This window comes from Macaca thibetana, chromosome 1 (genome assembly GCF_024542745.1).
Source record: "Macaca thibetana thibetana isolate TM-01 chromosome 1, ASM2454274v1, whole genome shotgun sequence".
NCBI lineage: Eukaryota > Metazoa > Chordata > Mammalia > Primates > Cercopithecidae > Macaca > Macaca thibetana.
Window position 1 is genome coordinate 57,098,574 of NC_065578.1, and position 13,625 is coordinate 57,112,198.

The 13,625-nt window shown below is 40.1% G+C and overlaps 1 protein-coding gene across 1 annotated transcript in view; it reads right to left on the reverse strand.

Annotated features, from left to right (window-relative positions):
* The window catches only part of DAB1 (DAB adaptor protein 1), a 1,249,655-nt gene that overhangs the window by 878,450 nt on the left and 357,580 nt on the right, over positions 1–13,625 (reverse strand). Inside the window, exon 3 of the mRNA XM_050803918.1 lies at positions 3,139–3,300. The gene's annotated coding sequence lies outside the window, so the exon portion shown is untranslated. The remainder of the gene's footprint in view (positions 1–3,138; positions 3,301–13,625) is intronic.

Sequence of the window (13,625 nt, forward strand, 5' to 3'; positions counted from 1 at the left end):
TATACATTTGATATCAATAAAATTTCAAAACATAAAAACCTCTTTATTTTACTAGTTGAATTCTTAGGAATAATAACTAAATGGTTTTAAGGTATTAGCAGAAAGATGGTGGCTTTCGAATAAGAAGAATGGAGTTGGAGCACAAGTTGCTTCTAGCTGAATGACCTGGGTATGATTTATCATGTCTTTGTACCTCAGTTTCGCTACCTGTAAAATGGCAGTAGTGCTGACTTTACTTCACTAAGCTGTTGAGTAGATTAAATTAGACTGTGCACATGAATGCACTTTATAAACAACAAAATACAGTGTTTGTATTAGTTATAGTAATCAAAAGTCCCAAGTGAGTCTCTCCCTACCCTAAGGAACACTACCACCACTGCTGGGTTAGACATCTCAGATTCCCAGAATCAGACACAACAATATTCACTGTCTCTCTGTCTATAGAATAATGATCTTTCAATAAAAATCTCCAGAGACTTTGATGCTAACAGTCATAATAACTTTAGCAACTCTTTAGTGGGCACCTGCCTTCTGCTAAACATTTGCTAGGCATTTGCCACATAAACAGAAGGAAAGAATTAGCCGGGCATAGGGTCAAGTCCCAGATTTGCAAATAAATATTTATGTGATCTTGAGAGAATTCTTCACTTTTTGAATCTTAGTTTCCTTATCTATAAATCAGATATGCCAGTACCTATTATAAAGGATTGTTTAGAAAATTAAAATGTGGAAGCCCACTTAAAGCATGCAGACACAATGCATGACATAGCAGGCACTCAACAAATATTAGCCCCTTTCCCTTTGAGCACCAAGATTCTAGGATTCCAAAGTATAAAGCATTCATATAAATAGATGTGTGGGGGATGATGGGTGGTTTCTAGCAGGGTGATGTCAGGGAAAGATTTAACCAGAATCTCCATTGCAATATCACATCGGGCCCCTGCATGCGTCTTTCGCCCACTGTGCTCATCACCACAATATTTTACAGTGAACATTTAATTTGTTCTATAAAAGGAAAGATTATTCTCAATGATGCATGTGATAAATATGCTGGCTTTAAACCTTTTAGAAATATTAAAGGTTTTACAGCTCAATGTTTGACAGGCTTGATTAATCCCTTCCCCACAGAAATATTCAGGAAGATAGCTGTGGTTGGGTTTTAAAGCTCCAAGAGCGTTCTTTGATAAAGGTAAAGAAAACGTAAAGAGCCTTTAAAAAGAGAGATTCTTGTGCCACACAGAATAGACAAAGAATAGGAAGACCCAGAATGCTGCACAGTGTGATAGAGAGTTGGAAGTCAGTGTGGGGGTGGGGTGAGGGGAAACAGTGCTTTAAAACCTCTCTCCTTTAGAGGAGTTTTTAAATGAAAGGCACACATCCAGCCTGTCCACAGGACATTCGTCTAAGAGTTTTCTTCTCTGCTGGATTCCAAAATGGACGATGTGGGAGGGGGCACAGGGCAGACCAACGACAGTACGAACTTCAGAGAGGAACGAAATGGAATGTATCATGGCCCCTTCTCAGAGTCCTAGACTATGGAACAGCCTCCTACGTGCTTGCTCAGTCACCAGAGCTATTTCTTGCACAGACCTCTTCAATTTCCCCACTGGATTTTGAGCTCCTCTAAAGAAAAGGAAGTATGTTTTGGCTAATTTTTCCCCTCAGCATCTAGCCTAGCTTTTGTACATAATAGGCGCCTCATAGGTGTTAAACAGATAGAGTTAGCCTTTAATAAACTCCCTATGAAATTGTCTAATAACACAAGTAGTGAAAAAACTCCTACTTAAGAATGATGCTTACAAAATTACTAACAGATTCTACCTCCCTGCACACCATGAAACAAAAGGAAACAGAGACAAAACCATGGAGACTTACTAATAAAACCTCGCTCAGCAAACACCTATTGAGCGCTATTACTAACCTAGGTAAGCTGGACATGGTTTCCAGCCTCATTGCCTGGTGAAAGAAACCTGTCACCAGTGTGGTAGCTACTCTAATGGAAGCATATTTGGAAAACCATGTAAGACAAAGGAAGGTACACCAAACCCAGTTTTTTTGTCCATGGGAGATGTTAGAAAAAGCTTTGAGAATGAATGCCAGCCACTGAAGCCGAATGTTCAAGGACAATGCAAAGAGAGATTAAGGAAGGAGGTACACTGTATCATGCATACAGTTTTGATCTGTGAACTTCCATTGCAACTCCAAATAGAACACTTGCTCTGTTAATCAACCTCCCTCACAGAATCTCAGAGTGTCAGCCCACTCTGCTCTGAGGTTTTCTTTGATATCCAGGTCAATCTCTAATACCAACCCCTCTCCTATTTTTATGGAAGCATTTCCCAACAAGAACCACCAACATATGTGCCACAAGATATTATGGGGGCAAAGGTGTAATTCAATTACGTGACTTAATCAATTCAAATGGCTAATGTACAAGAATCTCAGGATGTCATCCAGCTTTCAACTGAGGGCGAATAATTGTTCCATAATTTCTTAATTCTCCCACAAGACAGTTTAAATTAAAGGATGTCAATTTGCAAAGCCAGACGGCATTGTATTCTTAAATTGGGCCTGAAATAGCCACACGATGAAGGGTAATAAGGCAGAGAGCACAGCCCAGAGTGCCTGGTGCTGTGCAAAATTGTTTAATATGGTCAGACCCTTTAATCTTCATATCTATTGATGCAGAAAGCAGCATATTTCTGTCACTTATGATAAGAAACATTACTTTTTAAATTCCTTGGTGAGGCCTGCAGATCTTAGGCAGCCAAGATAGCAGGACTCTCTATTTCTGTTTCTGTGAACATTTCTTTTTTCCCCTAAATTGGTTTTATTCTAATCCATTTAGTCTCCAATCTAAGTCAGAGACAAGTAACACTGAATGGAACCACATAGGAGGGGGACAAAGGCATGCACCTTTCAGTTCTCAGATTCTGCTGGCTACCACCTCATTGAATAAGTCAGTGATTAAACAAATAATGAACCTTGGGGTATTAACTACAGGAGAGGCAGTTCCAGAAAGGAAGAGTATTGGAGCCGCTTTTGAAAGAAACAAAATCACGCTCAAAAGTGGAGGAGATGGTATTGGGAGGGGATGATTGGAACTGTTTTCGTGAAGTAGCCAAGCATTTTACTCACCAGTGTCCTAGAAAACAGTTCAGTCAATGTGTCCGGGCTGGGTGGGGGCGATCCTGGGGAAAGGAGGGGCCCAGGGTCTGGATTGAAGAAGCTGGATGATGTCTTCCCAAGACTGCCAGGGCCAGAAGTCAGGAATCGTCATGAGAGAAGCCAAGGAAATAGCTGCAATGGAAAAGTGATGTCAATTTTGAAGGCAAACCAAAGGAGAAAGAGGATAAAGTACAATGGTCATCACAATGGGGTTTGAAGTGAATGGTTCAGGATGAAGTGTATGATTTGAAAGTGTGCATGGTACACGTAGGGTAGATGGTCATGGGGCACAGAGAGCCACAGGACGTGTGCTAGGCTAAACAAAAGGGAACTTGTCAGGGTCTCTGAGCCTAGCACTGTGCTAGGTTATGGGAAGGACATGAATAAAAGCAAACATGCTCATTCATCTTTATTTTAAAATGTTAGACTAGGTTATACGTACACAGTCTAAAATTCAAAAGGTATAAATTGTATATTTTTCACTTGGATGAATCTATCTGTAGGATAAATACCCTAAAGCAGAATTATTGGATAAAGAAAATGTGTATTTTAAATTTTGATAGATATTGTCAAATTACCATTCACAAAGTCTGTACAATTTTACATGCTCTTCAGCAAATGTATGAAGGAATGCCTTTTCCATATCCTCACTGCTATAGTTTGGATGTTTGTCCCCCAAACCTCATGTTGAAATTTGATACCCGGTGTTGGAGGTGAGGCCTAATGGCAGGTGTTTGGGTCACTTGGTGGATCCCTCATGAAGAGCATGGTGCCATCCTCACAGTAATGAGTGAGTTCCTGCTCTGTTAGTTCCTATGAGAGCTGGTTGTTAAAAGGAGCGTGGCACCTCCCTCCCCTCTATCTCTTGTTTCCTCTCTAGCTGTGTGATCTTTGCACATGCAGGCTCCCTTCCCCTTCCACCATGAGGGAAAGCAGTCAGAGTCCCTCCTCAGAAGCAGATGTTGGCAAAATGCCTTCTGTATAGCCTGCAGAACTGAGTCTGCAGTAAACCTCTTCTCTTTATAAATTACCCAGTCTCAGGCATGCCTTTATAGAAACACAAACAGACCAAGGACAGAGCTAATCACAGATCTTCATCTCAATAGATGTTAGATTATAAGCCACAATGATGCTAATATTAAATGAATTACCATAGCATTTTAAGCATAGTTTTTAGTTTTTATATGTACTAATCCACTTATTCATAACAGCAAACCAATAATGTAGGTACTATTATAACTGTCATTAAACAGATAAAGAAATAGAAGTATAGAGAATGTAGAAAAGTTGCTTATGACCACAGCTATGAAGGGCAGAGCCAGAATTCTAGCCCTGGCACCCTGCAGTCCTTCAAAGTCCATACTCTTAACTGTTAGCTCTCATTTCAGGCAATGGCTTATTATTGATGGTATATGTTATAACAGATACACACAAATAGGAAACCTGAGGGGTGTATGTGTGTACAGGAAATCAAACAGAGAGACCAGTTCTTTCTATTTTAATGAAAGCAGACACAGGCTATTAACTGGGGAAATGTTGGGCTATAGTGATTGATAAGCAGAACCCAAAGAAGAAAACATTAACAAAATATGTTCTTACTTTTTTTCTACCCCTTTCACTAGAAAAATTATTCTATAAATATTGATGATGTGTTAGAAAGATCAGAGCTGCAAAATGAAAGTATGGTGTGGTCAAAAGCACTTGGCACTTTAACACAGGTCTGAGTTCAAGTCCAAGTTTAACTACTCTTGCTGGATGACCTGAGAAATATTACATCAATTATCTGAGCCTCATTTTCTTCAAAAGGAAAAAATGAGTCTATAATCCCAGGAAAACGTTATGATGACTAAAACCAAAGTATAAACAGTACCAGTCACTCAACAAATATAATTAATTATAAGCAATTTCTACCCTCCTATTTAATCTTACTCTTTCTGCTTCTCTTTAAAGACCTCTGCTTTAATCAAATTAGTTTATTTACTGTTCTTAAACATACTGGAATTTTCCAGTCAGCTTTCATCTCTGCATTCTGCTTTCTCTTGCTGAAATAATCGATTAAGGAGTCCAGGTCTACATCAAATGCCACCAACTCCAAATTTCTCAGTGGTATCATCTCAGCTCACTGCAACCTCCACCTCCCGGGTTCAAGCAATTCTCCTGCCTCAGCCTCTGGAGTACCTGGGATTACAGGTGCATGCCACCACGCCCAGCTAATTTTTGTGTTTTTAGTAGAGACTGGGTTTCGCCATGTTGGCCAGGCTGGTCTCAAACTCCTGACCTTGTGATCCACCTGCCTCAGCCTCCCAAAGTGCTGGGGTTACAGGCGTGAGCCACTGCACCTGGCATATTCTACTACCTTTAACACATTAATCATCATAATCCCAGCAGTTAACAAATTATTTGCCATGTACCAGGCACTGTTCTAAGCCCTTCGTATACTTCATATCTCATTTAACATTTCATATCTCATTTAACACTCTCTGTAAGTCATAGATGCTGCTGTTATCCCCCTTAGACACTGTCATGAATGGCAGCCACTATTTGCATGTCTTCTCTGCACAGCTGGAGTAAGGGATCTAAAGAGCAAAGATGCCATATTACACTGAAATATTAGTGTAATATTTAAACTTGTAGACTTCGGACTTAAAGAACCTGAGTTCTAGTCTTTTTCCTGATCCTACCAGCTGTGTGACATTTGGCAAGTTACTGAATCTCTCTAGGCACGTATTTTAATTTGTAAAAAGGAGTACTGATAATACCTACTTCAAAGTGTCATAGTGAGGCTTGAGTTTGCAGATGTCAGAATTTGAAACAGTGGTTGACAAATGGTAAGTTTGGAAAATGTCAGCTTTTATTCCTTAAAAACATACAGAAGGTTTTCAATAGGTGTTCATCACTACTTTGTTTTCTTTTTTTTTTAAATCACTACCTTGCATATGCTGTTCCCTCTGCCTTTACTGTCTCCTCTCTCCCTCACAAATCATTCTACTGCCAACTTGAAGAACTCAAGGTCTGGGACTTCAAGATCAGCTCCAGTATCTGCAAAGCTTTCTTTGGTAGTCTTCTTTCCAGGAAAAGCTTCTTCCATTGCACCCTCTATTACCCTTTATACCCAGTTTTTTGGTACCACTCATCTCATTGAGCCTATGCTGCAATTCCTTATGGCAATTCCTGCTCAGAACTGTGGGCTCCCTGAACATGGGGACTATGTCTTAATCCCTAATACTCAGCACACTACTGAAATAAGCCAGGTACTCACTAAGTGTCTATTAAATGAATAAACTGATGAATTAAACATAAATACCCAAATGATAACAGAAGTCACCAATTCTTAACTCACTACTGTATAATTTACTGAAAAGTCCTTCAATATGCCAGTCAACGCATAGAAAAGACACTGTGCTAAAACTAAATGTTTTATAAAAATAGACAGGAGAGTTATGTAAGGAAGTAGTTGCATTCCTATCAGTCACATATTCACTTACCACACTGGCAAGCTATTGATGCTTTAGTGATCGACACTGCAAAATGATAGAATCACCAGTAATCTATAAACTCAAGACATTAACAGACTCTGTTTGCTGCTCAGATACAAGCAGAGCATTATGGAGAGAAGATAATAATTAACTCATAAGGAGAGGGGCAAGTAAACATTCTATTAAAAGGAGAAAAATCCCAAATGAATATAATCTCCTTCCATTACATTATAAGCATTAAAATTAATGGTGTTGGTTTTTCTGTGGTTTGGATAGTCATTGTATTTAACAAGCTGAAGTTAACTTCATAGGGAAAAAAATAAATTAAATGTGCGGGTGTCTCAGGAAACTTCATTTTCTGAGTGAATAGCCAAGTTGATGCACATCACCAGAATGTCTGACAATCAGTTTTCCATACTGGTGTGTTCTAAATAGGAAAAGAAACCAACTCTTCATTTAAATTATATTGCAAATCACTTCTTGCCTGCTGAATGGCATTCAGCTGCAGTAGGTGGCTTTCACCGTAGGGCCCCGACCACGACATTGGATGATTAATGCTAATTTGAAATGTTTTCTTTGAGGGGGGGATGGGCACACTATCTTGGTTCATATGAAGCTGAGGAAATTTTATGGTGGGTGTCTGACTCAAAGGCCAACAGCATATTTGCCATCAGATAAAAATGCACATTCACAAACATACCGAGACAAGTCAATTATTCCCCGATTCACCATTCCTGGGGTCCCTTTGTGTAAAGAAACCTATTTATACTCCCCATCAGATGGATATACAGAATCATAGTAAACAAGCCCTCGATTCCACTATTCTATATTGTATTTCCCAGGGCACCTTCCATTGTGGAAGTCATTAGTTTTGGTCTTTTTGTTCCCGATTTATCAAAACAGACATTTTGCTAGTGACTTCAGTTTTACTGCTAGACACCAAACGGTTAGAAGACACAATTTTTGGCCAATTGAAAAAAGAAACAAAATGTGCTTTGCAATCTTTTGGTGAGGATGACTAAGAATTTGTTCTTCTCTACCTTGATGACTAATTGATAGATAAATATAAAATCAGTGCTCAAAAGCTTATTCTTCTTTCCCCCTTTCTTACTTTAATTGTTCAAAGAAACAAGCCTGTCCTGGTGTTTTATCACCAATAAAATAGACTTAAATCAGATAGCATACAAATGAGAAAATTAATCTGCATCAACATCTGTAAAAAAATATGTAAATTAAATTAATATGTGCATCATATTTTACTTGTCAAATTAGTAATACTCATTAAAAAGTAAAGAATATTTAGTGTGGGCAAGGGTTCTGGGGACAGATTCTCCTACCCTCCTCTGTGGGCAGCCCTGTTCCTAGGTGGGCAGCCCTGTTCCTAGGTGGGCAGCCCTGTTCCTAGGTACCCATTCACAGGGAGCATGCTCATTGCACACTGGTGTCATCGATGGTAAGGAGTGTGTGATGGAGAGCTGGCAGTGCCTGAGCTCAGAACGTCTGGCATGGAATCCTGCCACTAGCACATTTTACTGTATTATCCTGGGTGAGTTTCCTTCCTTTCACGAGCTTGTGTTTCCTACTTTTCTGGGTTGTGATGAGTATTTCAGGTAAACTAACTTGCAGCATAGTGCCTGTCGTAAAGTAGGCACTCTATAATCAAGAGCTATTACTGCAGTGTCCTTAAGACGAAACCTGTTTCTGCGCTTTCACTGTTTTCCTACTATGCTGGACATGATCATCAGTGAGTACTTGAGATATTGCTTATCAGTATATCTAGCAGGCTAATTTATATATGCATAAATATCCAGTGTGCCACAGGACCATATTTTCTGTTATGTATGTATAAGTCAGTATGTTTCAACAGCTGAAAGCTAATTTCCACACAGGTCTTGACCTTTAAAATTATTGAATATGCTGTTCAAGTGACAGGATTCTTTCTATACCTGACACTGATTTGCAAAACTAGATATCTAGAAGGCTAAAACATATTTTTTATGAACAAGACAACAGTGTAACAAGCCTGGGAATATGTCACTAAGCCTGACTACAGCAAAGTCTTGGTGGCTATCAAGGGACCAGCCTTCTGCCCTGCATGCTCCCAGAACAGCTCAGGATCTTTATGCAGGGAAGCTATGGACAGGCCTCTAAGAAGAGCCCAAAGGCCCAGTGAGTATGAGGCACTCTTCACATAGATTGGAGAATTGGTTCTTAGACTGGCTGCATATTGGAGTTCCCTGGGGAACTTTATACGTTAATGAAGTGCTGGCTCCACCCCAACCTAGTGAATCACAGTCTATGTGGGTGAGCTTGCACACAGGAAATTTTCTACAAGCTCCTCAGATTCGCAGATGGTACAGCAAATTGAGGGGGGCGGGAAGAAATCACTAGAGTAGAGGAATGTTCTGACTGGCTGATGATCATTCAAAGTGGTAGGCTTTCTTCTCATAACAAGGCTGAAAAGTGAAGAAGAAACAAGAGGAAACACAGAATACAAGAAAGAAGAGATAGAAAGCAGGAAGAGTGGCATGGAGCCTATGGGCGAGTAGGAGGAGCAAGCGGTGATTAAGACCGGCGTGAGGGGTGCTTCCTAAGGACTCTGGAGGGTCTTAGAGGTTTGAGTGAAAAAATGAAAAAATGTGCTGGAGTTAGGGGACTGGAGGCATAATGGGTCTGTAGTCTGGAAACGACAGGTTGGACAACAGCCACACACATACACACCATCTCTCCAGTCTTTGAGGGGTTATTACAGGGGAGAAAATACAGAAATCATGTAAGTTAGCAAACGACATTTAGAGCATAAGCCAAAATCAAATGGTGTATTTTTTGTTCTAGATATTCCAGAGGCAACTCAATCAATTGTCAGTGTACTGTGTACTTTTCACTGGAATTCTCTGTGCCTGGCACTCAGGATACAGTGAGCAGCCAGGCAGCCCTAATCCCTGCCCTCAGGAAGCATACAGTCTATCAAGAAAGGCCAGCAAGAGACAAACAAACCTAGAAGGAAATAAAATAATTAAGATCAGGAAATGCTGTAACAAGGAAATAAACGGCATGCTAAAATAAAGAATAATGGGGTGGCAGGGGTGTTATAGCAAGTAGCTAGTCAGACATAAACAGGGCAGGAAAGGCTCCCACCACCACCAGGAATGTCAGGTCACCATCAGGTGATGGTTAGGAGGTTGTTAACTGTCTCTCTAAAATAATAATTGGTTGCAGCCAGTACCAAGGAAAGGCAGGCTCTCTATAGATAGGAAAAACCTGAAACTGGTGATCAGTACCTTCCTGATAAGATCTCAGGAGTTGGGTAAGAGGGCTGACACCTGAGCACTAAGAGGCAAAATGGCAGCGTTTTAACTTGTATACGGCCTCCTAGGGGCATCCGGCTGGGGAGGGAAGAACGCCTCAATTGAGCATGCATACAACTCAGTAAACACACTGTGCATGCTCTCCCAAGCACTAGCAGGCCACTGAGCGTGTGGACAGCCAAGCCTGAGGGAAGAATTAGGGGAGAAGGGACACCTGACCCCGGAAGTATGCCAACGTGTAAGACCCCAGGTCAAAAGGTCAGACCCTGCACGTCTTCTTCACGTTGCCCACTTGGGCCTCTTCCAAGTGGACATTCCTTCCTTTTGTTCCTGCTCTAAAGCTTTTTAATAAACATTCACTCCTGCTCTACAGTTTGCCTCTGTCTCTCCTTCTGCTCTCTGTCACTCAGTCAAATTCTTTCTTCTAAGGACGCAAGAATTGAGATTGCTGCAGACCTGCATGGATTTGCCACCGCTGACAGGGGGAGATATGGTATGTGCTCATTTTAGGTAGGGAGGTTGGGGGAGGCCTCTTTAAGGAAGTGACATCTTAAATTGATCCCACAAAGATGAGAAAATGCCAACCTCCCGAATCACCAGGAGAGAATATTGTAGAAGGATTCACAAAGGTAAACACCCTGGTCTTAGAAGGAGCTTGGCATGCTTTAGAAACCTAAAGGAAGCTGACGTGCTTGACACATGGTGTGAGGTGAGCCTTGTACTTCACAGGGAACAGTCTGGATTGGATTCTTAGTGCAATGGGAAAAAAACCTAGAAGGGTTTAAGCAGAAGTATCTTAACTGATTTGCATTTGAAAAGATCACTCTGGCTGCCCTGTGGAGAAAGGTTTGTAAGGGGCAACAGCAAAAGGGAAAGGATCAGTCAGGAGTTAATTTTGCCATGCGCCGTGAAACATGAAACACCCAAGGGTTTGTAGGGGGTGGGAGAGGGAAGGTTTATCAGCTGCACCAATTAAAACTTTACAGCCCATTCAAATAATCCACTCACATCACACAATTTAAAGACAACATACATAAATTGGTCTGAGCAAATTGTAGCAAATTGCTACAATGTAGACGTACAGCTCCTCATGAAAGTTTGTAAAAGGCTTGCAGTGCTCACACCTGTATGGCTGTATATAATCCTGAAAAGGGAAGATTAAAATGCACAATAGCCCTTTGAAAGCTGAAAAAAAAAAAAAAGTAGATAGTGAAGGACTGGTGTTCTTTCTTAAAAAATAAGTCCTTTTCAAGTTATAAATGATACTCAAGTCTAATGGGTAACTATGGGTAACAATGGTCAACACTTACCTAGTGCCTGTGTGCCAAACCCTGTTGTCCAAGGCTGTGATGCATATTTACTAATTTAATCCCCAGGACAAACCTATGGGGGTAAACAGTATGATTTCATTATCCTAATATGATGGATGAAGAAGCTGAGGAGCTAAGTAATCTGCCCAAGGTCACACAGCTAGTTAATGTTGGAATTAAGGCTTGAAACCAGGCAGTCTGGCTACAGACTTGTGGCCTTAACCATTATATTATTGCCTCTAGATATTCCAGAAACAACTAAATCAACCATTAGAGTATTGTATACTTTGCACTGGGATCTCTGTGTCAAGCACTCGGGATACAGTGAGGACCCAGACAGCCCTGGTCCCTGCCCTCAGGAAGCATACAGTGTAGCAAGAAAGGTTGACATATTCATAAAATAAGAAGTAACTACTCATTGAGAGGTAGACGCCCACATTTTAAACTTTTTTTGTATTCCTAGAATAATTCCTGGCACAGTAATCTAGTTTGGACAATGAGCTAATACTAAATACAGAGCTTCACTGCCTGCCCTTATGGAGTAAAGAATAGGATCAAAGTCAGAGAAAGGTACTGAGTTCTGAGATAACATCCTCATAACAATGGTGAATGCAAACACAAATATGCATACTGCTGTTTTTAAAAATATCTGCAGAATTTCAACAAAATGTTATATAACTTTACAGCCTATGAAAGAGCTATCAAAACCCAGTTTTCCTAAAATAAAAGAGATACTATTACAGAGGAAAGCATGCATGTGGCTATACCAACTACTGACCCCAAAACCTGGTGAATGTGTGAATCAACCAAGATTAGCTAGCAGAAGGGATGAGGCTTGATTCACTTTGGTATTGACAGAGCCAAGGAAAGTGCTTGGCTCATAATATGTAGGCTAAAACTGGCTGAGTGGGATGGGCACTTGCCTTGATGCCCCTGTTTTACAACCTATTAGCTGTGTGACCCTAGTTATGTCACACAACCCTTCTGGGTCTCAGTTTCTTCATGTCAACCAAGGATGATATTATCTACCCAGTGTCACTATCATGTATGAAGAGAAAGTCCTAGATCAGTGCTTAGCCTAGGGCATATACTCACTAAGTGGTACCACTACTCTTATTGTTATTATTATTATTACTGCTACTAATACTATTATATGCTCGTCAACTTGACAATGAACATTAAGGCCAAACAAATTAGAAAGGAAAAAAAAAAAAAAAGCTTGAATGTGAAAGCATGATTGTAGTCAGCTCTTTTATATAAATATTTTATAGGAAATATGTTCTTTGCCAGTTAACAAAAAACACTGGACCAAAATGACTTGATAGAGAAATCTGAGAGAGACTTCAGTGGAGTGGTAAGGGAATAGTCTCTGACCAAACCCCGGCTTCACCACCTATTAGCTGTGTGATCCTGGGCAAGTTACTTAACATCTCTGGGCTTACGGTCTCTTATCTATAAGCTCTCCCATCTTTATGATGTGAGCATTAACAGTAACCTTCCTCATGGAATTGTCCAGAGCATTAAATGAGATAGTATATATAAAGTATTTAGAAATAGGCCCCTGAGGACTTATTAAGTGTCAGCCATTGTGATTATTGATTTATTGTTTCCACTGTGTGTGTGTTTAAAGCAAAATCAGAAAACTACTGAAAACATGAAGCACTGGATTCATAGTTTGTGTCTGCATGTGGCAAAAAAAAAAGACCTACTCCAAAGAAAAGAGAGATGTCAACACTCTCATTATTATAGCCTTGGGGCAATTCAAAGACGCTATCTGGCCATTGTAATAGCAACAGGCTGGCTGTTTAATGACTGACAAAAACAACAAGAAAAAGAAACCATGTTTGATCCCTAAAAGTTACAGAAAATGAAAGTAAAGGTCCGCATGTGTAAAAAAGTATTGTTCTATTCCTTAAGGCAATTAGCGTAATCAGGATGGATAGAGCAGAGCACACTGGCAGATCCAGGAACTCCTTTCTATGTTCTATCAAAGGATAATATATATTTTCACCTTCAGAAAGGTTAGGTAATTATAAATGTATTCTCCTTACTCATAATATTTTAAGCAAGTAATTGTTGCCCATGGGAAAATGTTTAATTATTTCTGATGAACAGTTGTGGCACAGGAACAAGAGAACAAGACAGGCAGAGTGTGGAAACCATGGCCCGATTCTTAATTGTGTGGGAATCTTGTCTTCTCATTGTGGAAAAAAAAATCCCATATTGATTTTTCTCTCAATTGATTTCACAAAATTTTCAGTTTAGCAACACTGAGTCTTTCCAATTAGCACATCTTCTCAATTCCCTTGGTTAGAGGCTGCTTCATGCCTTCATGATGGAGACCTCATACATGTTAAGGTTGG